We start from the raw sequence: 14,257 nt of genomic DNA, 5'->3' as shown, positions 1-14,257 counted from the left end.
TTGTAATACAGTATCATTCACAAGCTATGCAGAAGAAAACAGATGTCTCAATGCCTGGCATCACCAATGTAGCTTTCGGTTCTCCTACACAGAGCTGGGAATGTCTTGGCGGAATCAGGGTTGATGATACAAGACAGTGATGAATATTGAGGTGGGAGCAATGGAGCACAAGTAAAAGTCTCTTCTTCATTTAAAAGAAAATTACTGCATTTAAGAAAAAAACACCCCAAGGTGTTTTCTGCCCACTTGGAGCAGTTGCCTGCTGACTGTACCACAAGAAATTTGAAAGCAAACATCTGAGTCTACAAGTCAAGCCTCTTTCCTGGCCAGCCAGCTCACTGTGTAAACCCTGTCCTACCCTGGAGTTTACGCAACATCCCATAGCCACAGCAGAGGTGCATGTAAGCAGAGTTAAGCACAAGAAAACCTGCACATGGGCTGGACCATGGCCACCCAGAGTCTGTTGCAGCACAGTCCATATCTCACCACTTTGGCAATAAGGATATTATGGTGCCTGCGCTGAAAAGCCTTGCTATGTCAAGGTGAAGAACAGCAACTGCTCCCCCTTGTCTTACACACCAGACCGCACTTTTCTTTCTGCATTGGAGTAAGGTCCACCTTCAAAAGGCAAAAGTGAAGATGGAGAATTATATAATCCCTGGTAAGAGGTTTTTTTGGTCTGCTGTTATACTGCTCGTGTGAGTGGGTGAGTGGGAGACATTTGACTTCACAGCCCCATCCAGATATGACAATCCTCGTCAGCACTGCACCCACCCGGTGTGTGAGCAGGAGGCCAACTCGGTGCCCAGAAGCAGGGGTTTGGGCTTGCTGGTGGTCTTTTCTTCTAATTAAGGATCTTGAATTTAAAGCTAGACCTTGCTGCCTTCTCTGGTATGAGATGTAGATATGTTTGGCTCTGTACCATTACAGAAGTAAAGACAAATCACGATGCTCTGAAAGCTGTGTGAGTGGTACATTCCCTAATGTGGTACACACAGACCTTGTTAGCAAGAGCTGGTTCATGCTGGGAGCCCTGCCTGTCTGCTAATAGCACCATTAAAGGGGAACATGAGAGGCATTTTTCATAATTATACTACTGGAAAAAACCTAAAAATCACTTAGCTACAGGGTTGCAATCTGAGCATGCTTTCCTACTCCCTCACAGAACCACAAATCTGTCTAAAACCTGCTGCTAAAGCTTCAAGCCAGATGCTAGCAGGGGCTGTCTGCTGCCCTGGTACTGATAGTCTCTCCTCTGCTTCCTGCATCCTCTCAGCATCCTCAGCTCCCCAAAATATTGGGCAGTGCTCAGAGACATGGCCCATATCCGAGTTTAAAGGAACAACACCAGCTCAAGGTGTAAGCCTTTTGAGAGGGGATTCATTTGGAGTTTGTCCCAAGCTCAATCACCTCCACCACCCTGATGGTAAATTTGGCAATGGCATTTTCCTGTCTTGAAGAAGGTTTCCTGCCCAACCTGCTTCTGAGGCCAGGAGGGGTATAGTTAATGGAAACTACCATGAAGAACTGCCATAAAGATGTAAAGAAACAGAAAAATAGTGGAATAGCATTCTGCCATTTCTCCATGCAACCAGAGACAGAAACTGTCCGTAAACATTTTGGAGACAAGTATGAGCAGAAGTATCCCATGCTGCTTCAAAAAGCTCCCAGGCAGGAGAGATGCTAGAAGTGATGTGGCGGTTCACCCCATTTATAACAGTTGTAGTTGCTTCCAGTCATGAAAACTAAATATTTGTGAATAGATACTGAGTTACCTAAGTCATTTTCATTTCAACTGCATCATGTCCCCACTTCTCTCCCGCCTCTCCCCTGAAATATTTGAGTCTTTGTGCTTTTTGCCTCGTGGCCGCGTCTGTTTTGGAAGCACATCAGAGTGCTGAGGGAAGTTTATAATGTTCCCAGTAAGGCTGGAACTTCAACATTTTAAAAATTAATTACAAATACTTGCTGATTGAGGTAAACACACAACTGCAATGCAATTGCCAACAACTATCTTTTGCACGTCAGCCACTTATAAGGGCAACTGTGTTATAAACTAATCTCCTAAAAACCCTAATTAATTTTCATCCCTTGCCCTTTGCTTGGCCCTTCAAGGGAAGTCAGCTCCGCTGTGCAGGGTTTGGCCTCTGGGATGCCTCTTTGAGTATTATCCACAGAGGCAGAGGAGTCGAGCAGGGTGAGGACAGCAGCAGGCCCTAGTCACAGGCCTGTTTTCTGGCCCAAAATAGACTATACATATATATATATGTAAGGTAATATATTACATATATTTTTTTATATATATAACTTTTAATTACCATTTTTTTCTTTCTTTTTATTTAAAATTTCCTGAACCAAAATAAGATAGTGTATTCATCCCCATCTCGCCCAAATATATGACCAGGAATGGCGAATATTTTCCATTTCAGTGACTTGACAAGAATACTCCAAGTGTACTCTTTTTCCTAGTCTTTTAGAGAGGAAAAAGCATTTATCCACTCAGATCGAACAAGGCATTATGATCGAGAGCGTCCATGTTTCATCTGCCCCTGGGGTACCAGCAGCTCTGCAGGCAGTCAGGAGGAGGGGAGCTGCGTGCATACCTTGCCTGCAGTGCGGCATTTGCCATGCATGAGGGCCAAATTCCCTTGCTCCTTTGGGACAACCCACAGAGGGGAACAGGGACAGGGATGGGGGTCCCCCCATGAGCGCCATGTGGCCACCTCTACTGGCAGACAGCCCCCCAAGGGACACAGCCCAGCCTCTGCCCTGGTAGGGAGGGCACTGCCAACATTTTGTGACAATTTTATCCAGTTGCTAAGCAGCTGGTCCCAGGGACACAAATACAGTGAAAACAAGCTGCCCCAGGGGAAAACGGCTGCTCTGGGAGGGCAATCCCTGCCTTAGACCTGTGTCTGCCTCTCCTCTCCTCTCCTCTCTCAGGCACACAGTTCTGTGAGGCTGCCGCAGTACCAGAGCGAGGGTCGTTGCATATGCAAGGCTTTGGGAAGGGGCTCTGGTCCAAGCTGAGCTGTCTCCTCAAGGAGGTGTTAGCCCACGCCTGCCCATAGAAGGCTAAGGGAACAGACCCAGCTCTTCCAGCCCCTCCAGCTATGGCCGTGTCTGCACAGGGCAGCATTAAGCGCTGCCGGGGCCAGATAGCAAAGACATGTCCAGCTCTGCAGCCCAGGACTCAGGGCACCCACTGCTGGGTGTCAGCAGTTTCTGCTGCTCTCAATGGTTAAGTGTATTATGGCAAGTGTTCTCCTTGTCTGACCAGCAGGACCACCAAATCATACTTTTAAATACTTGCATACTGCCTCCACCACCTCTGACCTGTCAAAGGACTACTGTGTTTCAGTGCAAAGCATATTAGCCCCAGCACAGGGAGCTGAGAAGACCCTCTACCATCACACCATGGTGTCTCATATCCCAGTGGTTAGAGCAGAAACAGGAGATCCAGGCCCAAAACCCTCAAGCAATTCAAATTACATTGACTACATGTTAGACACTTACCCTTTCTCTGCATCGGTGTAATAGCTGTAACAAAGGCTGTCTGCTACCCAGGAATTAATTTGTGGGACCTTTCGAAAGATGCATCCTTTCCATGCAGCATGCAAGAACGGGATGTGTCACACCTCAGCAGGGCATTTTTGGGACACAACACTGGGTAGCAAAACCATTTATTGTGCAAGGGGCCACCAACACAAGTTTTCAGGGATGTAGCCACATTGCACTACAACACCCTTGGTCATCCAGCAGCAGGCTGCCAGAACAGGCATCTCAGCATCTGCTCCAGCTTGAGAACAGATTATCTGGTGCCACAGAGAATGGATTTATCATGACTGATCCCATTCATTTCCTAGAGTGCTAAGTGACTGAAATAGAAATGGGGTCAGCAATTAATAGGGTAGCTCTCCGTCACTTTCACCGTATGTTGATACGACGATGGCTGGTTTACATATTTACCTGATAAATAGCTTACTGAAAGTTTTAGCAGGACACAGGTTAAGGAGAGTGGAAACAAACCTTGAGGGGCTGTTGTACAGGAACTGCCATTCTCACAGATTTCTTCGCCAGCATGAAAGCACGCATGAGAGAGCTGGAGAGAACGGAATTCTGCCTGGGGACGGATGAAGAGACAGCAGAGAGCTTGTGGGTCAGGGTTAAAGGGAGAAGAGCAATGGGGGACATTACTGTGAGGTTGCAGGTTTCAATGGAAGGAACCTTTCATTGGAAAGTTCAGGAAGGGTTTCTTCGCGTCACTGGGGAAAGGGGAGTGGATGAATGGCAGTCAGCTGCAGCCTCAGGTCAGCTTTCTGCCCCACCAGGCTTAGCTGAGGAGTGACTGACTTTAATCCTCACAAGGATGTCATATATGCAGTATTTTCTTGAACTGGGGTTGCCAAACATCTAAGCACAAGAAACAGATGTTGAGAAATGTCTTTATGAAGGTGACATAAAGGCAGTGACCCAGTGTCCTACGATGGAGCCAGGAATTCTGGGACATCTTTAGTACCACTACCACAAGGGCTGTTTCAGTTTCTGATCCTTTTAGTGAGTCCAACTTTGCAGCTCATGGGTATTACCTCTCCAACAGAACCCACAGCACTCTTTTAGGGAAATGTTATTCCTTCCCGAGGCAGGAAATTTCAAGCTTGTCAAAGCACTTTTCTGAGCCAAAAAGAGCTACAGTAGAGAAATCTTGATCGAAAACAGGTGCAAGGCTGGCTGGATGGCTGAAAAAAGAGCCACAGTGCAGTTTGTATAACCCCTGGGGGAAAGACATGTTCTCAATGTGAGGGAAAGAAAATAAGCACTGAGCTGAGTGTGAGCCTGCAAGGAGCCAGGGAGCGATGGCTCCCTCCGCAGCTCGCACTGCGGTCTGCAAACATCTCGTTGCAAGTCTGGCTGAGCTGGGTGGCAATCCAGTCTGCCTTGCCCACGAAGGAGTAAACGTGCTGCTCCCTTCTGCCAGTGCAATGAAAGTGTGTGAGCCATAAAGAGCTGCAATCATCATGGGTTTAAGCCTTGGGAACCAGAAGCAAAGGCTCCATCCTAACCCCAAAAGGCCTGAGGAGAAGAGACCTGTTTGTCAGGGGGACTGATGGTCCCACAGAGCCCACTGATGTCAAGGAACGATGGACGGGCAAGTCCTTCTGGGAAAAGGAGGCCATCTGTATGCAGTTTCTGGGGATAGGGCACTTGTCTTCATTATTTTAGCCTATAAAGACCTATGCTAAAACCATTTAACCTTACCAGTCAAGCACCTTTCCCAATTGTGTATGAGCTGACTTCATGCTCTTCCAGGCATATCTTAGAGGGCAGCTATCTAACTTTTGCATTGCCTATAAACAGATGCCAGTTTGGGAGTTAAAAAAGGTCTCATGTCAAAGGCCATTTGAAGAGCTGCGTGCACAGCGCAGCTTTGCTGCCAGGATCCAGCCATGTTGCACCCCAAATACCCCCATGAGGATGGCGTGAGGGGCTGGGTGGGCAGCGGCTGGACCCCTCTGCTGTGGACGGATGCAGGGATGTACCCACAACACCCGAGGCACCAGGACAATACGCCTGTGTAAGGCAAATGTGGCCCCATCCTTATTTCCCTCCACAGACCACAGCAATATTCTCCAGCAAGATGCCATTAACATGCAACGGTTGGGACCTAAGACAGCCCATGAGGCACCAGGCAAGGTACTTCTGCCCTGGTTATGGTAGAAAGACATGGTCTGTGATTTGGGCTCACTGAAAATACGCTCTGTGCCTCATGTGGGGTGGAAATCACTCCACTGCTGCTCAGGATGTCAATCTGCATTAGAAAGGTGCCTTACTTGCTGGCAGCCTTCACGGTTGTGCTGTCAGTGCCACACAACTTCATCTTCTCCAGAAGCCTCTGAGAAAGTGTGCATTGCCAGCTTTTTTGCTGGAAGTTTCAGCTTTTATAATTACAGAGAATATCTATAAAATGGCATTTGAGCAGGCCTTAAAGGTGCAGAAATCAGGGTACCAATAAACACCAACCCCAATTTATTATTTTTTTTAAGTCTAAATGCTGCTGATAATTTTAGTGGCCCTAACTCATGGCTTATGAATGCTTTGATGTGTTGTTCCTGCTCCTGACATAAAATAACCCTACACTGGCTGTGTTTACATGCAGGGATTTCCTTCCCTAATAAATGATTGAAAGTGTTCGGACAATTAAGTCTCCAGAGCTGTTAATTTAGTAGTTTCCCTGATCACTAACAACCAGCTCTTGAGAAACATTAACACCAAACTACCACAAGAGTGGGAATTACTGATTTAAAGACATTTGAAGACCTGACATTAGTTTTCTAGTGCTGCATTTTTAAACTAAATGGTATACCTTTTCTTCAGGTAGTCTCTCTGCTCTTGGGCATCTCTCAGATGCACAAACAAGGGAGGGAGACATGGAGAACCAGTACTTCAGAGGCATATTTATATATTAAGTTAGGTGTATATGCTTTATATAAAATATGTATTATAAATAATGATTTTTTCTATATATTTCCTATTTTATGCACATGTAGGACAGCTTGTGTGCAAGGCTTCAATCACAATTCCCAGTAGTGAGGCAGTGGTCCCATAAAGGTACTGACAGCCAACTTTTGATACACCATGTATGGATTATCCAGTTTCACATTAACCAGGACAGGGTACCAAAGCCCCAAGCCTGGTCTGCACAGACAATTGCCTGTAGTCACAGACCCACATCTGTCCCAAGGGGAAAATTCAGTTTCTCCAGTTACTCAGTAACACATTGGCTTGAAAAGCCAACAGAAATACCCCATGGGCTTTATGAACACCCGAAGGGAAAGACATAAGCATGTGTGTGTGCCCACATGGGGAACCTGGATGTGGTGGCTGTAAGGAAGAGCCCACTAGGCCAATGCCTGCAGAGGGCAGGGAACTGGCTGTTGTGGGTGCTCTCCATCAACAAACCCCATCATGCCAAAGGCCCTAACAAGCTTCCATCACTTGTTTTGCTTCTAAATGGGAGCCAACCTTCAAAACCCTAAATATTGGCCAAATGGCTGGGCCAAGCAGGCAATAGCAAACGCAGAACTCCCAGCAAAAACCTCTTTTTTTCCAGTTGGTCCCTTTGCTATGTAGGTTGGTGAAGCCTCTACAGTGTGGTTGGTCTTGTTAAAATAAGGAACCAGCTGTCCCTGATGTCCACCCATAGACCTGAAGGGTGCTTTGCACCCTGCAGATATTTGCTGCTTACTTCTGTGCTTCTGGATTTCATCCTGCATGTACATTGCACACGTAGTTTTGTTCTCAGTCAAATTTGCATCAGACAGCAAAACAAAAGTATACCAGGCATTTTTTGCCCCTTCTTGATGTCTCTCTTAATTTCCAGTCTCGGCAAGCCTCAGACGCCTTGGGTAGATGCTGAAGGCAGTTAAAATTGTGCTTAAGCACTTGGCTTTTCTGGTCTGAAAGCCTTCTGTAGGCCAAGCAGCATCGATTTAGGCGATTTACCAAGATATGCTGCAACTCAAGAGGGCTCTCAGTGCTCCTGAGGCTGAAATCAGATGTGCCAGCTATGTTTTGGCATTGGTGGCGCACAGTGCCCTCCTCTGCTCCTGCTGGCTCTGCCGGCTGTCACACCAGGGCGAGATGCTCAGCAGTGGGGTGAATCCCAAAGCCCAGCAGTGCCCCACTGACCCAAGAGTGTCTGCCCCACATATCAACTGGAAAGCCACAAAACTGACCTTCAATGGGACATCATCAGTGATAATACTGTGTTCAGTTCGGGGCCCCTCACTGCAAGACAGACAATTGAGGTGCTGGATCATGTCCAAAGGAGGGCAACAAAGCTGGTGAAGGGTCTGGAGCACTAGTCTTATGAGAAGCAGCTGAAGGAACCAGGGTTGTTTAGTCTAGAGAAAAGGAGGCTCAGGGGAGATCTCATCACTCTCTACAAGCATCTGAAAGGAGGTTGTAGTGAGGTGGGTGTTGGTCTCTTCTCCCATGTAACAAGGAAAAAAACAAGAGGAAATGGCCTCAAGTTGCATCAAGAGAGGTTTAGATTCGATATTAGGAAGCATTTCTTCATCGAAATGGTTGTCAAGCATTGGAACAGGCTGCCCAGGGAGGTGGTTGAGTCACCATCCCTGGGGGTACTTGAAATATGTGTACATGTGGTGCCTAGGGACATCATTTAGTGGCAGATTTGCCAGTGCTAGGCTAACAGTTGAACTTGGTGATCTTAAAGGTCTTTTCCAGCCCAAACAATTCTACAATTCTAAGGGCTTTGGAACTGTTATCAATGTTCGGACAGGAATGTACTGAACAGGTAGGTCCTTGCAAGCACTGAGGCTGTTGAACTCAAGAACTGTTTTAAATGTGGCAGAAGTAACTTGATGCCTATGAATTTTTAAACAACAGAGCTCTGGATCAATTAAAAATCTTTCAGTGCACCTCTCTAGTAACAACTTGTTTATGTGCCACGTGCTTTTCCTCTCTCTTTAATTGGGTTATAATTACTCTGCTTACAATGCTATGTGTGGTGAATGCACTTGCACATCTTGCCCGCTCTTCTTGAGCCAATCTGGCAGCTCGGATCTGGTTCTCCCCCACTTCAGGAAAGTGATTGCCCTCACTAGGGCAGGTTTGCAGCTGCCCAGCCCTGCACTGGCAGCTCAGCTGTGTGAGCAGAGCAGGGAATTGAGGATGCTGAAGCTGTGTGAAATACCTCAGCCCTGTCTTGAGGCAGTGGGAAGCTCTGGAATTTCCCCCTTTTGTGGGATAGGAACCTGGTTCGCTCCCCCACCGGCCACAGTGCCTTGTGTCCCTAGGGTGGGTGAGGCTGTGGGGTGGGCATGGTGCTGCCCTGGCGGCTGAGACGCTGCCAGTGCTGGCAATCACCTCTCCCAACCTTGTGGGAACCGCTGGCACACGCAGCTCCCTGTGTTCAGAGTCTCCCTGGGATGGACAAAGCAGGGAGAGCACTTCCGAAATGCTGGGTGCAATGTGCCCTAAACCCCCCACTTTTTAAATTGGAAGTTTAATAATTTCTCCCCTAAGTACTTCTACTGCCTGGCCAAAAATAATGCCTAAAATTAGCTTCCCCAGATATAGACATTTTTGTCATATTTGATACATTCCTATCCGAACATTGAAAGCCAGCTGTTTGGGCTGGGTTACGGAGACCAATCTGTTTGTAACTATACTGATCTGGCATTGTTAGCCCTGGAATTAATAGCTTTTTTATCTGTCTGCATCCTATGCTCATTTTTTCCATACTAAGAGAGTGCCAGAGGAAGCATTATACAGGCTATATAATTAAAACCAGAAGTGCCTCCCAGTGAACTTAACAGTAAATGCTAATGGCATTTCTAGCAAAAGCAATGCCCTGGGGAGCTCATTGCAAATGGACTAAGAAGGACTCAACACTGTTGCTTTTATGGATTTTAACTGAATCTGTACAGTTGAAAAGAGGCAGGATTTTGGTTTTCTTCATGTCATTTGAAGTCCTCTGTAAATGCGTTCACCAACTGCTGGGTAAAGCCTGTGAGACCAGATTCAGAAGCCACCCCTGATTCTGTTGTTTCTTCCCTCACCGGGATTTTTCCATCACAACCCAGTTTTTCCATCTACTTTGCTGGCTCTACACTGGAGAAAGTCGTTTGTATTCAGGGAGTGGTGCTGGAGTGAGAAAGAGCTGGGCTGCCATGTGAGGAGAGGGCAGTGGGAGGCTGGTGACCTTGTGGTCCCCAGTGCCCACCTCTGGGCTGATGCCAGCAGACGGGCTGAGGGCTGGCCCTGATCGCCTCAGGGCTCTGCACCCTTTCGGGTGGAAAAAAAAGATGTTGAGAGAGACAAAAATAACCTATTTAAAGAATGCCCACAAAAATCCAGCGGTCTCGTCATGGCTGTGCTTTGCAAATACTTCTGTGCCTCATTTTCCAGGCATGTGTGAGAAGTTTGCACAGGGAGTTTTAAGCGGAGTGTTTTAGGAGACTTTGCTGTACCTGGTGAAGCCTTCCTGTGGCCTGGCCACCGAGGTGCTTGCTGCAGGGATGGGGGCTTTGGCAGGAAGGCAGAAAGTTGGGAAGCAGATAACAGCTCAAGATGAAATGTTTTTCTGCGCTGAGGGTCATGAGGATCACACCAGGAGGCTGCCGATGCGGTCTGGTGCCTGGCTTACATGCTACTGACAGTTAAATGCCTCGAAGGGAAAGCGTCTCATGCTGGCACAGGGCCTTTTGCTAAGCTCCTGCAATAACAAACCATGCTGCTGGGGAGGGAGCTGGGAAACCTTCCTTTAAAAGGGCAAGCCCAGTGCTGGAGCAGGCTGGCCTGGGAGGTAGATGATACAGTGGCCACCTTGCCAGCCCCAGCTCCTGCTCTGCCCACCAACACCAACCTCTTCCTAGAGCCCTGGAGAGCCCGGATAACCCAAAATAGGCAGATGTCTGATAGAAGTGACCTAGACAAATGGCTGCCTGGGCAAGGTCTCAGTGTCTGGAGCATGGCTGTAGGCTTGAGGGACCTAGCCTGGTGCTTGGGCAAGTTCTTGCTGCGCTGGGAATCCAGGGAGCAAACATTATTCCTGGCAGAGAGGTGCCGGACACGTCAGTGACAAGGGACCACACAGGGCTACAGGGCAGAAGTTGGTTCATCTAAGCCATAAAGCAAGCTTTGCTTGCTTCCAGACAGGACCAGCTGGCGGAAAGGCCATACAGGAGTGTCCTTAGCTCTTTGCTAAGCTAGTTCTTAGTCATCTCTGCCTCTGCAATGTTACTGGTGAAATCTGAGTGGTGAGGAGCTTCCCTGGTGCTGTTGCTGGAGTTCCATAGTCAGTTGAGTTGGTACCAAAATTAGCAGGTTGACCCACAGCTTGGGTCAAGGCTGGTGGTAGAGATAAGGAAGAACTTGACCAAAGGTTGGGCACTCAAAATTATTTGATCTGGGATTTTCTTCCCCTTTCTCAGCTCCTTTCAGTGGTTTCTGGAGGAAATACAGCCAAGATATGCATGAAATTCAATATGCTGAGTGTGCCCCGGTGCAAGGAAGCACCTGACACCTAGCTATTATTAAAATGTCTTGCAATTTTACATCTTCTTGCTGATAAGATGCTGTGTGACCTCCAGTGACAAGAAGACCATTCTCTCGGTGAGATGAGAGCCAGGGAGGACAAAACAGAGGACAAGCAAGAAGCAGTACTCCTGTGCTGGCAGGGCAGTGGGCCAAGAAACTCTCATCTATTGGTACCTCTGCTGTGACTTTGGCCAGACTCAGTTCCCGGAGCCAGCTCAGTGTGTCTCAGACTGCAGGTCATGAGATGTGCCGAAGGGCTGAGAGGCAATGGCACAGCCCTGGGCAGCAGCTACGGGCAGCTCAGTCCCTCCAGCAGTCACCGATCGCTGCAGGCACTGCTGCCAGCCTGGCGGGAGCTCCCATCACCAGCAGCAGCTCGGTTTCTCCAGGATGGAGAAGTGAAAAAGAAGCTGTAATTACTGGCCACAAACATTTGCTCCGGCAAACATCTGTGCTCCAGCCAAACAGAGGTGGAAGCCAAAGGGTCCGGTACAACATGCAGGCCAGAGCAGGCTTTCTTACACATAAGCTTATAGGCACACACCAGAAGTTTCCTTCTTGGCAGATGTAAGCTCTGAAAAATGTGGCAAGAAGAGCAGGATGTTCGGTCAACCCTTTAATAACAAACAGCTGCATAAAGTCCGGGCTTCCTACTAGTCTGCCACCAAGCTAGCTGGAGCCAGTGCTTCAGCTCACGTAGCAAGGAAATGTCAGGGTGGAGAGGGCCCACATGGTGAGTCTTATCCCATTTGAACTTCATTCCTTCTCCCACCACCCTTCTTTCTTCTCCTGTCTCCGCTGCAATGCTGCATGGCACTGCATCTTTTCATAACAAAAAACCAATCCCTGTAACATACTTTGTATCTAGCTGCAAGCAGGAAATTTCCAAACGCTGCCTTCACTCTGGTTATTGGACTTCAGAGAACAAGCCCAGGAGGCAAATTGCCAGCTGAATTTCAGGGTCACCAGCACTCTTGCCACTTTTGGTAAGAAGGGAAGCTGAGGCTGAGGTCTGGCCTTTGTGTAAACTTCTGGTTGGTCACTGAAATCATTGGACCATCCAAAATACACAGAAGACTCCCTCCCCCACCCATCTCTTTTTTTCTTTCATTCCCTTGTTCATTTTGGAAAGCAGCATTATAGGAAAACTGCAGTAAGCTATTTTTGGGACAGCTACATGTTTTTTGACTTGTTGGCATCCCAGCAAAATCCTGACCTGCCAAGGGCATTTAGCCCAGTATCTTGGTCCTGTATGAGGTCCAAGTTTCACATCCATTAGGCAGCAGAGCTGATAGAGGCTGTGATTTAGAGGTTGCCTAATGGAATCCTTTGCCCCAGAAGACATTCAGAGTAAAATCCACAGCGATGCTTAATGAAAAATGCTAAGCATGAAAAGTAATGTGTTGGGCTGAAGGTGAGTAGAGACACGGCTGCCAGGCTTCAGCCAGGCCTGGCTTAGGGGTAACAGGCGACTGTCCACCCCAGCAGCTCCCCAAGAGAAGGTACCTTTGCTGTGCTGAACACATGAACTTGTCCTGGCAGGAGAATCAAGCTGCTGGTGACGAGCAGGATGAGCTGTTGCCTGTCCCTTGGCATCTTCACCGTGAAAAGCACAGAGGAGAACAGGGAACAATGCCCTGGGAAGATGATCTTATGGGACAGAGGGTCTGTTGAAGAAGAATTTTGAGAATTTAGATTTCTTTCTCTGCTCCATTAGGGTGGAATAAACTGGGTCTCAGATCAGCATCCTTTGGTTGCAGTTCAGTACCAGTGCAGAACTGATGGGTTAGGGGTGCAAACCAATCTTGTGATCATCTCCCGTCCCACATCCATTGACTCTAGAGGGTGTTGTCAAAGCTCCTGATACAGTGGGAGGTCAGATGAAGCTGTAGAGCCTCCTTGTGAACTAGCAGATTATATTACGTGTTGAGGTATAAAGCTTGTGTGTGAAAAGGAGACAGTAACAGCGATTTTCAATACCCATGGTCTCAAAGACACCTCTGTGCTGTTTGAACCTCAGCAACTATGTATGAAGTCACCAATAAGTAAACCGATCGCTATGTTTTGGCAGGCAGTCACAGCCTGTTCGTTATCCTGCCTCTGCAAGTCTTCACTCAGTCATGAGGCCTGCTGACTCCATGTGCTGAGACAGCACCCAGATGCCTTTATGAAAGGACTTTCAAGATGGAGCTTAAACAAGACTGAAGCAAACTATGTGCAGGCCAGATCCTAAATATAGTTGTAATACCACCCCTTTAATTGGGTGTTGATTCTCTCCAAACCAAATTCTTCAAATGCCTTTTTAGTCATTGGTAGAAATTCAGCTCAAATATAAAAGAGATCGAGTTGTTTTTCAAAATATATTTCTGGAAGAAGTGAATGTGGGCATGCAGAGGAAAAACTATCCTTGTAGGTGCACATCTGAGTCTTACACTTTGGTAACTTGCTGCATAAGGCAAAAGGCAGAAAGTGAGTCTACCCAGCAGCCTCTGCTAGCATCTTCCTTGTTGTGACATGCTTTTAAAACCTGTAATGTAACCATCAACTGATGGGAAAACTGCCTGAAAGATTGTCATTGCCAGCTCTGGTCATTTGCACTGAGCGCAGTGAGCCTGCCGATGGGAAGTGGTGAACGAATTCCTTATTTTGCTTTGCCTGTGTTCGTGGCTTTTGCTTTGCCCATTAAACTGTCTTTATCTCAACCCACACATTTTTGCACTTCTACTCTTCTGATTCTCTCTCCCATCCTGCTTGGGGGAAGTGAGTGAGTGGCTGCGTGGTGTTCACTTGCCAACTGGGGCTAAACCGTGACATACAGTTTTCAAACTGCTCCTGCAATCTCAATCCAGATACTGCTCTGGATAAGCGGAAGATATTGTGTGTGTGTGTGTGTTAGGTTTAAGTTTATTACAGTGAAGTACAAATAGATTTTAGTCTTTACCTGTCCCCAGCCATCAGATAAGATGATAAAGCAAAGACACTTCCCCAAAGAGCCTCACTTAAAAGCTTGAAAAACAACTGCGCTGTATTGATTTCTTTTTCCTGACCCGAAAAATTCAGTTTCTAAATTCGAGACCAGATCATTCCTGGCTGACTCTCAGGCAGATTCAAGATGCCCCAAGCAACTCGAATGGCACTGAGGAAAGCAGAGTTTAAAGGGCAATACACAAAGCAACACAAAAGCCTTGAA

Source organism: Strigops habroptila, chromosome 10 (assembly GCF_004027225.2).
Source record: "Strigops habroptila isolate Jane chromosome 10, bStrHab1.2.pri, whole genome shotgun sequence".
Lineage (NCBI taxonomy): Eukaryota > Metazoa > Chordata > Aves > Psittaciformes > Psittacidae > Strigops > Strigops habroptila.
Note: the sequence above shows the minus strand (reverse complement) of the source record.